Below are 15,037 nucleotides of genomic sequence, written 5' to 3'. Positions count from 1 at the left end.
CCACTTTATGAAATTGTACAGCCTCCAAAAATATCTATTGAATTAAATTTAATGTCCAAGGTTATTTACCTGTATTGGTTTCCTAGGACAGCTGTGGTAAAGTACCACAAACCAGGTGGCTTATACAGCAGAATTTATTCTCTCACAGTTCTGGAAGCCAAACGTCTGAAATCAGGATGTCCGCCAGGTTGGTTTCTACTGGAGGCTCTGAGAGAGAACTTGGTCCACACTTCTCTTCTGGTTTCTGGTGATCAGTGGCCATTTTTGCCATCCCTTGGTTTGTACAATAATAGCTGCATCAGATCAATTTCTGCCTCCATCTTCACATGGGTTCTTCCTGTGTCCATGTTTCACTTGTGTTCAAATTTCCCTTTCATAAGGAAAACAGTCATTGTATGAGGTTCCACCCTAATCTAGTAGGGCCATTCTTTAGCTTTATTACATCAGCAAGGGCTTTATTTCAAAGTAGGGTCACGTTCACAAGTACCAGGGGATAGGACTTCAACACATAGCGGGTTGTTTGTTTGTTTGTTTGTTTGTTTGTGAGGAAGAGACACAATTTGACCCATAATATCATCCTTTCAAATGGCTCCAGTATGGCATGGGTGAAAATTTTGATAATGAAAGAGTACTTTTAAAAGATATGTCTTTTTATCCTCCCCCCTTTTTTTAATCTGCTTGAATGAAGACCATATTTCAGTCCCCTTGCCCCATGCTAACATTTTGCACAGCTGGTCTTCATTAAAAATTCATCTCCTAAAAATAGCTCAAGAATTTTATTTGTGGAAGGAGACTATTCTGGCACCATAGTTAGAAATGCCAGTCTCCTTCCCTGCCCTGATGAATCGAACACCCTCCCACGATGAAGGACACCCTCCCACGATGAAGGACACCCTCCCACCTGTGTCCTGTCCCAAAATTAATGCAGGGCTCTAAGCCCCTTGGGCTTGCTTGTATTTCCAAGTGGCCTCACATTCAGAATGGCGGGGTTCACTCTGGTGACATCCACCTCTGTATGAGGGTGTTCCTTTACCATTTTCCCTTTTGCTTAAGCAAAGGAAGCTGCTAGAGGAGAGTCTGAGCCCTTGATCATCCATAACTGCTCACTTATAAGTAAAATGAGGGCTTCCCTGGTGGCTCAGCTGGTAAAGCATCTGCCTGCAATGTGGAGACCTGGGTTCAATCCCTGGGTTGGGAAGATCCCCTGGAGAAGGGAACCACTATTCACTACAGTATTCTGGCCTGGAGAATTCCATGGACTGTATAGTCCACGGGGTTACAAAGAGTCAGAAATGACTGAGTGACTTTCACACTTTCCACAATGAAGACTCTCTAGGACATTAGGGTGCTCTGAGCTGATGGAGGGAATTCCAGCTGCAGGCAGCAGTAGAGGCAACTGTCAAAAGGATCTCATGTGGTGTTTAATCTCCTTTTTCTTCTCTAGTATCATTAGACCCAGATCTGGTTAACTAGGAGACTGCTGACTGCATTCTTTTGTAGAAGGATTTTTTGTTTTTGTTTTTGTTTTTTTCTATCTCACTCCAACATGGCTCTTTATTATGCAAATGAGCATTGTGGACTTTCCTTTGTTTGTTTCTGTTTCAGCTAAATTAAAGAATATGTTGGCAGGAGCTGCCTCCTTCCAGTAGTGGTATGCTGCTGATTAATCACACATAATGGGCAGGCAGTGTGTGGGGTAAGGCAATTTCATACCAATCACAACCCATTATTTAAGATCCTTTTGACACATGGCCTCATTTTATCATGATGCCCTTGGGGTGGGAGGGGAGGAGCAAGAAATACAGAAAGAGACAGGAAGATGAAAGGAAGGGGTATAGAGAAGGTAGAGAGGAGGGGATGGCAGGGAGGGAGACAGAAAAATAATGCAGAGTTAAAGGAATATGAGGGGAAAAGGAAGATGTTACATGAATTTGGAGGAATACGGTAATGAGATGATCCCTTCATTCATTCAACAAGCAGCACCACCCTGTGGACTTCAGGTCTGTAAAGCCTGAAACAAGTGCATAGATCTGACAGAGGAGACAAATGAAGATGATGTGTGGGGACCACTAATGCAATCCTTGGAAGCATAGAAAGACTCCTTCACTGAGCTCCAATGCAGAGATCAGAGGAAAGTTCCCGGCACTAGAGCCATCTGAAATATATTCTCCTAGGACAAGAAAGAAGCACCACTTTGCAGGCTAAGAAGAGCTCGCATGAGTCCATATTTGCTGTGCTAGACACTAGGCTCAGAGCATCTATACATCGTCTAGTTCTCATGAACAGCGATTTGAGTTTGGCTTATCATCCACAGATGAGACACAGAGCGTTTAAGCAACTCATCTAATGTCACACAGCTTGTACATCACAGAGTAACACAGGAACAATCCAGGTCTGGATGATTTCCCAGCCCGGCTTCTTCATCAGTGTTCTTTCCAGGATCTTCTCTAGTTTAGAGTGAACTCAACTTTTCTGTGAGAAAGTCAGGTGAGTGAGCTGGCACTTTGAGGGATTCCAACCATAGATTCTAGGAGAGCAGGGCACTCAGAGTAAAGACACATGAAATCAGCAATAAGGGTATGATGTCTGGAGCCCAGGACATGCCCTTCCACAGTCTGCGAAAGTGAAAGTGTTAGTCACTTTGTCCAACTCATTGTGACCCCGTGGACTATAGCCCGGCAGGCTCCTCTGTCCATGGAACATTCCAGGCAAGAATACCGGAGTGGCTTCCTATTCCAACAGCCTAACTGCAGTCTTGTCTTCCCACCATTAACACCAGTGCCAGTTTCCACCCCAAGAAACAGATTCAAATCTTGTTCATCACCTTCTCAGAAATATCAGATGCCTTGGAACTCGTGGGGTGGGAATAGCTGCAGGGGAGGAATTTCCAAGAGTGATGGAGTGTGACAGCGGAAGCCCTTGTCACCTGGCTTCACCGCAGGGTCTCTTCATTCCGTCTTTTCATTCTAATCCCTCTTGACTTCAGTCACTTAGAAAGTATACCCAAGTTTTCCCATCCCTGAGCTCACATTTCCTTTCCCAGAATTTTTTTTTTCCTTCCAGTTTTCCTCTGCTAATAACGCTTGCTTCCTCTTTCAACCTTACATCCAATTATCTCTGTCTTTCGGAGGTCTTTCATCCCTCGGGAGTTAGGAAGGTGTCCAGCAGACAGAGCAGAAGAGAAAGCCGAGGAGGAAGAGGAAGGCAGGGGAAGAGGAGACGCAGCAATAAAAGACTCCGATGAAAAAGACAATAGTTTCATTAACTACTATTTTGGATGTTTTACTTTGCTTTATGTTTTTTTCTTTTTCTTTCTCATAGTACAAGAAATTCTGAGCTGGAGAGTCCAGGCTTGGTGCAACAAACCAGCAGTCAATCCTGGACTCAGAAGCCTCTCTTGTGGTATATTCAATATGCAGCTTTGGCCTGTACGGGACTCCTTTGAAATATTAATAGAGCAATTCTCTGCTGGAAGCTCTCCAGGGAGACCCCAGCAGCATCTGTCTGCGTCCTGTTCCCCATTCTCAGCTTCCTGATGCTGTCCCCGACCTCCCCTTCCTTGGCTAGTCCAGCCTGGATGCATCTGCCCCCTCACATGGCCTTACTCTCAAATTGGCTATGGTCCAGCTGAACCCCTCTACTCTCTCTCATTTCTCATCTAGGTTATATCTAATTTCTTAATAGCATTTAGTTGCCATCCTCACTTCTCAACTGCTCATCTAAGAAAAAATAGAGAACAACCAAGAGTTATCCTTTATCAGAGAGATCCAGAAAATGTCATATCTAATCATTCACCTGTTCCAAAGAATACTATCACTCTTGGCACAGTAAGGGCCTGTCTTCTAATAAGAAACTTAAATTTTTTTTTTTTTAAAAAGGGAAATTTAAACTATCTAATGGTTCAAGGCCCATACAATACTGTGTAATGATGGTCAAAATTCTGAGTTCTACTTATATTTCTTTACAAATGATACTTGAACTGAAAATTAGGTACTTTAAAACTTTTATATATGAATTCTTTTCTCTCATTAATGCTCACTGGATTATTAACACTATTTAAAATTTTCCATTTTAGAAAGGGATCTTTGTTTCTTTTTTTCTTCCTTTTTTTTTTTCTCTTTCTCTCCTTCCTTCCTCTCTTCTTCTTCTTCCTGGCCTACATTTTATCATTTTGGCCATTCTGACATTAGATTTCAAAATCAACTCTATTGAACCTAGAAATGGTACACTGTTTTCTATAAATATTTGCCTATCAGAGCCAGGCAATGCCTCATTATGCTTTGCTAAGGACTATGGTCCTTTGAATTATTCAGCGTTCTGCATGAGTGTTTACTTGTCTTGGTTGAATAATATCTTTGTTTGCTATTTATTTGTCTTTTGGTTTTCAATTCTAGCAATTGTATGAGTGCTTTATTTCACACAAATATCTAAGATCACAAAATCTGCATTAATGAATGTCAGTCTTGAAGATTTGTTGTGAAACACATAGGAGCAGCAACAAAAATGTATTTCCTATAAACCATCTATAAAAGCCATTACTTTTTACATTTGAAAAGAAACCTTTTTAAAAACAAAATCAAATACTAGATATCTTGGCATGGTTGACAAATAGAAAATTTCTATCACTAATGTAAGCCAGACTTACATTTTATTTTTCTAGAAACTTCCTCCCACCATTAGAAAGATGTGACAGCCATTTTCTAGGACCATCATCCACTGACATCACAAAGTTCATGTTGCTTAAGTTTTTTGTCTAATCTGAGTATAAATTTCTTCATTTTGTAATGGGAAAGTCAGACTCATTATAAGAATCATTCTCTTTCACAGTCCTCTGGCTTTAATCAGTAATTAAATCTTCATTAGGAACCTGTAATATCTTGTAGGTGGATTTTATATGGCTCATACTTAATACAAATCTGCTCATTTTCATTGTTCTGAATTTCTTAAAAATTTAATGAGAATTCTGAGGATTTTTTTTAAGCATTAATTTTCCTTTTCTTAAGAGACTTTGGTATTTCTATTTTTACCAGGATCCAAACTTGTCCTCGGCATTAATTATTGATGGGTCAAAAAATAAAATGTGGTTATATGAAAAGAATATAGATTTGAACATAAATTCATTTAAAATTAATTACATATAATAATTTAAAATGTAAATTTTAAACATATTTTCAAATGTACTTTCAAAATAGTCAAGATTGTCTACTAATAATACAATGCAAAATACAAATTGTACCAAATTAAAATAAAATTTTACACTGATAATGTTAAGTTTTGAAGCAATCTCAAACTTTTAAGAGCCACAAGTGTATGCAAGTAATTTTTTTTTCTTAAACTTGACACTTTGTGATTCCAAATACTTTAGCATGTATTTTCTACAAGCAAGGACATTCTCCTATGTACACATAGCACAACAATCAAAATCAGGAAAGCAACAATGACCATTATACACCTAATTGACACATTTAATCTTCATACCCCATTAAAGTTTTGCCATTTCTCCCAAAGATGTTATTTAAAGTAAAGTTTTCTAGTTCAAAAAAACACTGTTAACCTAAATCATTAAACCAGCCAGTTATTTTACCAGCAAAAATGGTTTTATTTGGGAAAAGTGAACAGCTGTTATTTGGGACAAGCAACTATAGCAAATGGATAAAAAGAAAGAACATTATAGAAGAGGAGAAGTTGGGAGAGGTTATTATAAACGACAAAAAACTTCATTGGAGGAAACTGAGAATTTGAAATACAGTGGCTTTCCATTCTCTAGGTTGTGACAGTGTCGCATTGGCTAAGCTGTCACCAGGCAAAGGGAAAGTTTTCTTCCTTCTGCTGGTGGTAATAAAGTAGTGTCATTTCCTGCAAAGTAGGTCTCTTCCTACTGGGACCAGTACTGACAAGGGGAGGTATGCACATGAGAGCGCCTCCTGCTGCCTTCTCACTCCATTTTAGTGAGATTGTCCTGTCCTGTGCTGTGCTCAGTCCTGTCTGTCGCTTTGTGGCCCTGTCAACTGTAGCCCACCAGGCTCCTCTGCCCGTGGAATTTTCCAGGCAAGAATACTGGAGTGGAGTGACATTCCCAAATCCAGGGGATCTTCCACACCCAGGGATAGAACCCACGTCTCTTGCATCTCCTGCATTGGCCAGCAGATTCTTTATCACTAGACCTTTTCACAGCACATAGCATTGTGTTGTCATGCCATGCATTGGCTTCCTTTGGCCTGGAACAGTTTGTAATCTTTCTTTGATGTTCATGACTTTGACACTTCTGAAAATTGCAGGTCTTTTTTTTTTTTTTTTTGGAAGAGAGCCCAAAGATACAGGGGGTTAGGAGACTGTAGAACAAACTTCAGTGGATGTATTCAGTCTCTTCCTGAGGAAGACAGTTGGCAGTTTGCCATATTTGGTCAAGGCAAATGCAGGACTGAAAACTGATTTTCGTAACATCCTGTGGTTTTTCTTCCTTCTTCCCACATGCTTATGTCTTCCACTACACTCTGATGCTGGAAGGGATTGGGGGCAGGAGGAGAAGGGGACGACAGAGGATGAGATGGCTGGATGGCATCACTGACTCGATGGACATGAGTCTGAGTGAACTCTGGGAGTTGGTGATGGACCAGGAGGCCTGGCATGCTGCGATTCATGGGGTCTCAAAGAGTCAGACACGACTGAGCAACTGAACTGAACTGAACTGAACTGAACAGACTGATTCATAAATGAAGATAGATTAAATTTAGAATTCTAGCCTCAGTATTCCAATCCCTCATATCCTTTCTCTTTCTCTTTGAGTCTTCCTCATCTTCCCACTCTTCTCTTTATAAACCTGAATGTTTTCTTTCAATTTTCAGGGATCCTGAATCACAAAATATAGAAAAAAGAGTAATGCTATCATTCACTTAGTCATGTCAGACTGCATGTGACCCAATAGACTGTAGCCTGCCAGGCTCCTCTGTCCATGGGAGTTCCCAGGCAAGAATACTGGAGTGAGTAATAGCTCTTTTCTAATATGGTATTCCTGGAAAAAAGCATTTTATACATCTAGAGAGATCCATAATTTGTTCAACATGAATATTCTTCACTGAACTAACACTGATGTACTATTATGTAAGTGATTCCATTTTCATTTTTCCTTTGAGCACCAAGATACCAGCATTATGTGGTCCAGTGACTGGTACTTTAAAACATTATTAATGAATTTTATACATCACCAGCCTTCACAACAATTCTTTAAGCCAGGATTATTCTCTTCTTTTTATGGATTTGGAAACAGAAGCTAAAGAAGTCAAGTAATGACTATGCCATATTGGAAATCATATTTATGATTCCATGGTCCAGGATTCGCTTCATTACCCCATGATTTCTCTCCTATTTTATCAAATACAATATGTGGAAAGACTAGAGATCTCTTCAAGAAAAGTAGAGATACCAAGGGAACATTTCATGCAAAGATGTGCTCAATAAAGGACAGAAATGGTATGGACCTAACAGAAGCAGAAGATATTAAGAAGAGGTGGCAAGAATATACAGAAGAACTATACAAAAAAGATCTTCACGACCCAGATAATCACGATGGTGTGATCACTCAAACTCACCTAGAGCCACACATCCTGGAATGTGAAGTCAAGTGGGCCTTAGAAAGCATCACTACAAACAAAGCTAGTGGAGGTGATGGAATTCCAGTTGAGTTATTTCAAATCCCAAAAGATGATGCTATGAAAGTGCTGCACTCAATATGCCAGCAAATTGGGAAAACTCAGCAGTGGCCACAGGACTGGAAAAGGTCAGTTTTCATTCCAATCCCAAAGAAAGGCAATGCCAAAGATTGCTCAAACTACTGCACAGTTGCACTCATCTCACATGCTAGTAAAGTAATGCTCAAAATTCTCCAAGCCAGGCTTCAGCAATATATGACCATGAACTTCCACATGTTCAAACTGGTTTTAGAAAAGGTAGAGGAACCAGAGACCAAATTGCCAACATTCGCTGGATCATCGAAAAAGCAAGGGAGTTCCAGAAAAAAATCTATTTCTGCTTTATTGACTATGCCAAAGCCTTTGACTGTGTGGATCACAATAAACTGTGGACAATTCTGAAACAGATGGGAATACCAGACCACCTGACCTGCCTCTTGAGAAACCTGTATGCAGGTCGGGAAGCAACAGTTAGAACAGGACAGGGAACAACAGGCTGGTTCCAAATAGGAAAAGGAGTACGTCAAGGCTGTATATTGTCACCCTGCTTATTTAACTTCTATGCAGAGTACATCATGAGAAACGCTGGGCTGGAAGAAGCACAACTGGACTCAAGATTGCTGGGAGAAATATCAATAACCTCAGATATGCAGATGACATCACCCTTATGGCAGAAAGTGAAGAGGAACTAAAAAGCCTCTTGATGAAAGTGAAAGTGGAGAGTGAAAAAGTTGGCTTAAAGTTCAACATTCAGAAAACTAAGATCATGGCATCTTGTCCCATCACTTCATGGGATATAGATGGGGAAACAGTGGAAACAGTGTCAGACTTTATTTTGGGGGCTCCAAAATCACTGCAGATGGTGATTGCAGCCATAAAATTAAAAGACACTTACTCCTTGGAAGTAAAGTTATGACCAACATAGACAGCATATTTAAAAGGAGAGACATTACTTCATCAACAAAGGTCCATCTAGTCAAAGCTATGGTTTTCCCAGTAGTCATGTATGGATGTGAGATTTGGACTGTAAACAAAGCTGAGAACTTATGAATTGATACTTTTTAACTGTGGTGTTTGAGAAACTCTTGAGAGTCCCTTGGACTGCAAGGAGCTCCAACCAGTCCATCCTAAAGGAGATCAGTCCTGGGTGTTCATTGGAAGGACTAATGTTGAAGCTGAAACTCCAATACTTTGGCCATCTGATGCAAAGAGTTGACTCATTTGAGAAGACCCTGATGCTAGGAAAGATTGAGGGCAGGAGGAGAAGGGGATGACAAAGGATGAGATGGTTGGATGGCATCACCAACTCAATGGACAAGGGTTTTGGTAGACTCCGGGAGTCGGTGATGGATAGAGAGGACTGGCATGCTGTGGTTCATGGGGTCGCAAAGAGTTAGACATGACTGAGCGACTGAACTGAACTGAACTGAGTTAAATAAATCGAAACAAAAATCAAAACTCTATGTCTGAAGTTCTTTTCAAAACTTGCATACTTCCAGTTGGCAATACGATGATTCACAAGCTGCCCCCTCCCTTCCAGAGAAGGATCTATAAATTCTCATCAAGGTCTGCAGAGACAGACACTACAAAAATGCATGGGATGATGGGCAGAATAGATAACCTTGCTGCATCTATGAATGTGAGATTGCAATGTTTGACCTATTAGATTTTCTTCACACTGATGAAATTTTGGATGGCAGCTTCACTTAGAAACTAAATTAACTGAAAACCTTCATCCTGTTCAGGAATAATTTAGATTCTGAATGGATTATTTACTTTTCTGCTTCGTCAGAGCTTTCGCATTAAAAAAAAAAATGACTGGGGAGGGATCTGAAGCCTCATCATTTTTGGAGTCCACCTGAGCAAAGTATCAAAATCTTCCACTTCCATGGTAAGAAAAAGTCATTCATTCACGTGATCCTTGTTTACTTGATAATACTTTATTATTTACTTTATAATAATTTATAAATCAGTTCAGTTCAGTTCAGTCACTCAGTTGTGTCCAATTCTTTGCGACCCGATGAATTGCAGCACGCCAGGCCTCCCTGTCCATCACCAACTCCCAGAGTTTACTCAAACTCATGTCCATCCAGTCGGCGATGCCATCCAGCCATCTCATCCTCTGTCATACCCTTCTCCTCCTGCCCCCAATCCCTCCCAGCATCAGGGGCTTTTCCAATGAGTCAACTCTTTGCATGAGGTGGCCAAAGTATTGGAGCTTCAACTTTAGCATCAGTCCTTCCAATGAACACCCAGGACTGACTTCCTTTATGATGGACTGGTTGGATCTCCTTGCAGTCCAAGGGACTCTCAAGAGTCTTCTCCAACACCACAGTTCAAAAGCATCAATTCTTTGGCACTCAGCTTTCTTCACAATCCAACTCTCACATCCATACATGACCACTGGAAAAACCGTAACCTTGACAAGATGGACCTTTGTTGGCAAAGTAATGTCTCTGATTTTTAATATGCTATCTAGGAGAAGGCAATGGCACCCCACTCCAGTACTCTTGCCTGGAAAAACCCATGGGCAGAGGAGCCTGGTAGGCTGCAGTCCATTGGGTCGCTAAGAGTTGGACACGACTGAGTGACTTCACTTTCACTTTTTACTTTCATGCACTGGAGAAATAAATGGTAACCCACTCCAATGTTCTTGCCTGGAGAATCCCAGGGACGGGGGAGCCTGGTGGGCTGCCGTCTATGGGGTCGCACAGAGTCGGACACGACTGAAGCGACTTAGCAGCAGCAGCAGCAGCAGCAGGTTGGTCATAACTTTTCTTCCAAGAGTAAGCGTTTTTAATTTCATGGCTGCAATCACCATCTGCAGTGATTTTGGAGCGCCCCCCCCCCCAAAAAAAAAAAAGTCTGACACTGTTTCCCCATCTAAATCCCATGAAGTGATGGGACAAGATGCCATGATCTTAGTTTTCTGAATGTTGAGCTTTAAGCCAGCTTTTTCACTCTCCTCTTTCACTTTCATTAAGAGGCTTTTTAGTTCCTCTTCACTTTCTGCCAAAGGGTGGTGTCATCTGCATATCTGAGGTGATTGATATTTCTCCTGCCAATCTGGATTCCAGCTTGTGCTTCTTCCAGCCCAGCGTTTCTCATGATGTACTCTGCATAGAAGGTAAATAAGCAGGGTGACAATATACAGCCTTGACGTACTCCTTTTTCTATTTGGAACCCTGTTGTTCCATGTCCAGTTCTAACTGTTGCTTCCTGACCTGCATACAGGTTTCTCAAGAGGCAGGTCAGGTGGTCTGGTATTCCCATCTGTTTCAGAATTGTCCACAGTTTATTGTGATCCACACAGTCAAAGACTTTGGCATAGTCAATAAAGCAGAAATAGATGTTTTTCTGGAACTCTCTTCCTTTTTTGACGATCCAGCAGAAGTTGGCAATTTGGTCTCTGGTTCCTCTGCTCTTTCTAAAACCAGCTTGAACACCTGGGAGTCCACAGTTCACGTTTTGCTGAAGCCTGGCTTGGAGAATTTTGAGCATTACTTTACTAGCATGTGAGATGAGTGCAATTGTGCAGTAGTTTGAGCATTCTTTGGCATTGCCTTTCTTTGGGATTGGAATGAAAACTGACCTTTTCCAGTCCTGTGACCACTGCTGAGTTTTCCCAATTTGCTGGCATATTGAGTGCAGCACTTTCACAGCATCATCTTTCAGTATTTGAAACAGCTCAACTGGAATTTCATCATCTCTACTAGCTTTGTTTGTAGTGATGCTTTCTAAGGCCCACTTGACTTCACATTCCAGGATGTCTGGCTCTAGGTAAGTGTGAGTGATCCTACCCTCGTGATGATCTTCATCATGAAGATCTTTTTTGTACAGTTCTTCTGTATATTCTTGCCACCTCTTCTTAATATCTTCTGCTTCTGTGAGGTCCATACCATTTCTGTCCTTTATTGAGCCCATCTTTGCATGAAATGTTCCCTTGGTTTCTCTAATTTTCTTGAAGAGATCTCTAATCTTTCCCTTTCTGTTGTTTTCCTCTATTTCTTTGCATTGATTGCTGAGGAAAGCTTTCTTGTCTCTCCTTGCTCTTCTTTGGAACTCTGCATTCAGATGCCTGTATCTTTCCTTTCCTCCTTTGCTTTTCACTTCTCTTCTTTTCACAGCTATTTGTAAGGCCTCCCCAGAGAGCCATTTTCCTTTTTTCATTTCTTTTCTGTGGAGATGGTTTGATCCCTGTCTCCTGTACAATGTTGCAAACCTCTGTCCATAGTTCATCAGGCTCTCTATCTATCAGATCTAGTCCCTTAAATCTATTTCTTACTTTTACTGTGTAATCATAAGGGAGTTGATTTAGGTCATACCTCAATGGTCTAGTGGTTTTCCCTACTTTCTTCAATTTAAGTCTGAATTTGGCAATAAGGAGTTCATGATCTGAGCCACAGTCAACTCCCAGTCTTGTTTTTGCTGACTGTATAGAGCGTCTCCATCTTTAGCTGCAAAGAATATAATCAATCTGATTTTGGTGTTGACCATTTAGTGATGCCCATGTGTAGAGTCTTCTCCTGTGTTGTTGGAAGAGAATACCAGTGTGTTCTTTTGGCAAAACTCTATTAGCCTTTGCCCTGTTTCATTCCATATTCCAAGGCTAAATTTGCCTGTTATTTAATATTACCTTTAGAATAATACTTTATTATTTACTTTATTGAATGTCTTAATAAATTATTACTGTTGGTAGAATGCAGACTGTAAAAATGCAATAATTACTGCTTCTATATGAACTTTACTCTATATGCACTTTTTGAGGAAAGGGAAAGAATGGGACCTGTGGTTTTTAGATGCTCATTTTTTAAGGCAATCTCTGCTTCTAGTCCTCTTTGAAGCAGACAATGTCTGGGCCTTATTCACAGCAATGGATCCTGCCTGACCTTCTCTGATAGGAATACATGTGTATCAAGAACAAAATGGAGAAAACTCAAGAAATTCCTGATCCATATATTTTCTGTGTTCTGGGAATACAACTCTGGTGAAAAATGGGATTGAATAGTACACTTATATCAGGCACTTCTTCCTTCTACTGGAGTCCCATCAGGCAAGCTTAGGGACTGATTGACTGTGCCTTTTGCTTGGGAGATAACCCAATACTTAGAGAGGAAACATTGTGGGCTTCAAAGGAAAATAAAACAACTGGGTTGATTTTGGATAAAACTTATCTGGATTTATTGCTTTAACATCTAACTTTATTTATTGTCAACTATCACAACTGACTCATTGGAAAAGACCCTGATGCTGGGAAAGATTGAAGGCGGGAAGAGAAGGGGATGACAGAGGATGAAATAGTTGGATGGCATCACCTACTTGATGGACATGAGTTTGAGCAAGTTCCAGGAGTTGGTGATGGACAGGGAAGCCTGGCATGCTGCTGTCCATGGGCTCACAAAGAGTCAGACTGAACTGAGCGACTGAGCAACTGAACTGAACTGAACTGAATTTATGCTAAGGCTTGTAACAGAACAGATTAAAAAATGAGTGCTTTTTTTTTTTCTTCCCCACTCTCACTCCTGTCCTCCCAGAAGCAAATTCTTCCCCTATTTTTAGTTTCATTTTTCATATACTGGCTTTATTTTTCATTTCAATCAGTTTATCCATTACTTAAGAATCTTAGCTCATTTACATTGCCTCTTGCACACCCTGATACCTCTCTGTCTCTCTGTGTCTCTGTCTCTCTGTCTCTGTCTCTGTCTCTGTCTCTCTCTATATATATATATATACACACACCTATATATGTATATGTTAGGTAGTTAGAATAGGGAAAAGGAGTCCAAAATGGCGGTGGCTAAAAGTCAAGGAAGAGAAAAGCCTGCAAAAATAGAACAGAGAAAGGGCAAAGGAAGGTCCGAGGACCAGAGTGAGGACTGCAGGTAGAACAGCGCTCCTGACTAAGCCCAATTTGCATAGGGCAGGCCCTGGGGGAAGAAAAAAACATAAAAAGAGGAGCCAATATGGCTCTCTCTCTGTCTCTCCTGTGCGCTGGGGCGCTCTTCTCTTTGCATCTTTGGATTGATGTGCCCTCACGCCTCAATGATGAATTTTCCTGCTATCTTCTAAATAAAATAGAGCTGCAACACAGAGCTGCAACACTTTTTTGTCTAAGAGCTATAACATGGTGTCCGTTCAAGACTTAAGAGCTATAACACGTTCTGTCCAAGACCGGAGACCTGTGACACGCCAAGGAGGCTTTAATGTCCATCACTCCAAATCTTTGTTGTGACGAGACAAGAACCAAGAAGCATACACTCGCCTGCCATTTGTATGTGTGTGTGTGTGTGTATATATATATTTCAACAGCCTTAAAAACATGCTTGCTGATTTCAGCGTTCTGTTTATGAAAATATTTTCTGCTGTGTCAAGTAGTACACCATAGTTAAACTTCTATTCTTGTACAACCATTGCATTATCTCTGAAGACAATAATCACTTCACTTTTTTGATCTTAGATTTATTTAACATCTAAGCCTTTCAACATGATCTAGAAATTTATATAACATCTTTTCTATCTACTTTCCCTCCAGTCAAAACAGTCGACTACTTTAGCATTTCATTTTTCTCTCAGAATACATAATTTCCAGATTATGAGATTCCTCTGAGATCTAGCACTAAGAGGAGTTCCCAGGTGGTGCTAGTGGTGAAGAATCTGCCTCCCGGTGCAGGAGACAGAAGAGACAGGGTTCAGTCCCTGGGTCGGGAAGGAATTGGCAGGAGGAGGAAACGGCAACCCACTCCAACCCACCCCAGTATTCTTGCGGGAGTATCCCATGGACAGAGGAGCCTGGCGGGGTTACAGTTCATGGGGTCTCAAAGAGTCAGACATGACTGAGCATTCGAGCACAGCACAGCGCTCATATGTCCTTGGACTTATTTTTCCCTGATTTCAAGTGGTTGTATCCTGTACCCTCTATGAAGCTGGTCCACTCCTTCACATTGCGCTAAAAACTCTATTTCTGTAACTTTCTCTCAACCAATTTCCAGGCCCTCCATTCTTTGTGACATGTATCCTTTGAGGATTTCCAGACCCTCTATCAACCTAGTCTTTGTCCTCTGCATGCACTTTTGTCAAGGTCCTTTTTGAAAGGAAGTGCTCTGAATTGGATCCAGGTGCTTTTGTATTAAGATAAGGAGCTGGGTTTCCTTTCTTAAAAGTGATTGAGAGACTTTGAAGGGAGGACAATGCGCAGATTTACATCCTGTAATGTCCCTTTTGCAATACAATGGAGACTGGCCTGGAGGGGATCCAGTTAGTGCAAGAAAAGGACCAGTTTGATAGTCATTGAATCAATGTTGACTAGAGATGATGAGACTTTATTTTAAAGAGACCTTGACAGTGTAGAC

Source organism: Capricornis sumatraensis, chromosome 11, assembly GCF_032405125.1.
Source record: "Capricornis sumatraensis isolate serow.1 chromosome 11, serow.2, whole genome shotgun sequence".
NCBI lineage: Eukaryota > Metazoa > Chordata > Mammalia > Artiodactyla > Bovidae > Capricornis > Capricornis sumatraensis.
The sequence above is the reverse complement of the archived record's forward strand: the minus strand, read 5'-3'. Positions refer to the sequence as shown.